Below are 2,370 nucleotides of genomic sequence, written 5' to 3'. Positions count from 1 at the left end.
GGAGGCTATAATTTTTTTTTTTTTTAATTTTTTTTTTGGAGGCTATAATTTTAAAAGCTTTGCTAGAGTCTGTAGGAATTGCAAAAACAGTAATTTGCTTGCTTGTGTTTTTGAAGGTTCCCCTCCCCACCAAAACAAGTTATCCAGGGGACGTTGTATACGATTGGAAGGATTAAGCAGACTGAGTGAGTGACCTTTAAAACCAGTTTTAACCTGAGTTCTTCTTTTCCTGGGTGGTGTGTTTGCGTGACGGTCTTTGCTTTAAGCACTTCAGGGTCACACAGCTCACCTTGGTGAACCGTTCACAACACAGTGGCTTGGCTGAGGCAAAGATGACAGACTGCCAGGAGCCTTGAGTGTCACAGTAGAGTTTTTGTTTTAAATGATGGCCCGAAATGTATTAAACAGTTAATAATAAGCTGTGGTCACACAACTTAGTTTTCTTTAATTAAAATTTTTTTATTAAAAGATCATTTTATTGAGAGCTCTTAAAGCTCTTATAACAATGAATACATCGATTGTATCAAGCATATTTGTACATACGTTGTCATCATCATTTTCTAAGCATTTACTTTCTATTAAGCCCTTAGTATCAGCTCCTCTCCGCGGCCCCCCCCTCCGTGACCACTTGATAAATTATAAATTATAATTTTCATACCTTATACCAACTGCTGTTTCAGTTCCCCCATGGTTTCTGTTGTTCATCCCCCTGGGGATTAAAAAGTATTTTTGGGTAGCAATTTAGAAGCCATTTGAAAAAATTATACACAAATTTAGAGAAAAAATAATATTTCTGTTTTATTCCTTAGTCGTTGCAATTATGAATGAAGTGTGTGTCCACTGTGCGCTGCGTAGCTTCTTTTCACATTTTGGGGCTTAGATTTACCACCACCATTCTCATTTCCTGTAGCACTTGATTTGTGTCACGCGACTACTAAAATCCCAGCTTTAAGATACAAATCTATTTATAGCAACATAATGGGATACAACACTGAAACTGTGAACTGCCTCCAGTGGGTAGGCCCAGCAGTGTGCAGCATGCTGAGTTCACCATGTTTCTTAGGAACATTTCATAGATCGTACATCGCCTCTATGTATCTGCTCTAGCACCCAGGGTGCCGGGTGCCGTAATCTGGGGCTTCTGGGTACAAGGCATACCCAGAATGAAATTAAAGTAAAGCTGCATTCTGGGAGAAGGAACTTCTTACTAAGGTTAAGCTGCAAAGAGTCGGCTAGATCTTGGGTTTCTCCTGTAAAAGGGAGTGGTTAATGCCTAGTTTGCAGGAACTCTAAGAATTTTAAACTAGTTCTAAACTCACTGCCCTTGAATCTACTCTGACTCATGGCAAGCCTATCCAGGGTTTCCAAGGTTTAAAATCTTTACTTCAGCAGACAACTCCGGCTTAAAAAAAAAAAAAATCATTCTGTTGGTGGCTTTTACAGCTCTTAATCACCATCCATTGTGCCCAGCACATTTGTACCTGTGTTGCCATCATCCTTTTCAAAACATTTTCTTTCATTTGTGTATTGCTGCATCTATTCTTAAATATTTCTATGACAATAAACAACATTTTTTGTTTGTTTTTTTAGAATGATCTATTTATTAGAGTAGACTGATCACACATGGTCCAACAACACTCAAATAGCAAACCAAATAGAATCAGATGTTCAAGACTGGTCTCCAAACAGCATAGCCAATGATGCCTCGTTTGCCTATGATCTCGTCAATATAAAACCACATCCACGCTTCAGTGGCCACCAAACCATTCAGCAGAGCTTCCTTAACTGAGCTGTTTGAAGCAACCAGTCTCAGCACTATTGACTGGTTTTTTCAGGCTCTGACTAGCTGCAGGGATCTCAGCGGGGGTTGGAGGAACCAGCTCCACTCTGGCATACTGCCAAATGTGGCCAATTGAGGCTTCAAATAAGTCACAGCAGTGTTTACCCTCCCGGGAGCCTTTTCCCCTAAGTTACAGATAAATTGGGCCATGGTTCTAGGAGAGCGACAATAAAGAACATTCAGGGCAAAAAAATGTTTTGATGAACTTATTGGACAAGCCAGAAGTAGTAACCTAGAATGGCAATGCAATAACAGAGAAGTTAAGTAATCTTAATTGATTAACAGGGACCAGGAAGGCCATTTGAGGTTAGTTTTTGTTTTCGTAAAGGATATGTTTTGAGAGATGTTTCTAACATTGATGCAAATAATCAAGTTGATTTTTAATATGTATTAAGTGGTAGTTAAGCAATGAGCACAGGATTTCGTTCTCCGGAGGCTCCCTTGCCAGTCCGGGTAGGACGAGGCAGTGGGCGATGGAGGGGCAGGATGCCGGGCTTCGCGAACACGGGAAGACATCAGGAAACTTGGTG

This window comes from Echinops telfairi, unplaced genomic scaffold (genome assembly GCF_000313985.2).
Source record: "Echinops telfairi isolate 266 unplaced genomic scaffold, ASM31398v2 ScPeMD7_3533;HRSCAF=4204_0, whole genome shotgun sequence".
Taxonomy (NCBI): Eukaryota; Metazoa; Chordata; class Mammalia; order Afrosoricida; family Tenrecidae; genus Echinops; species Echinops telfairi.
Note: the sequence above shows the minus strand (reverse complement) of the source record.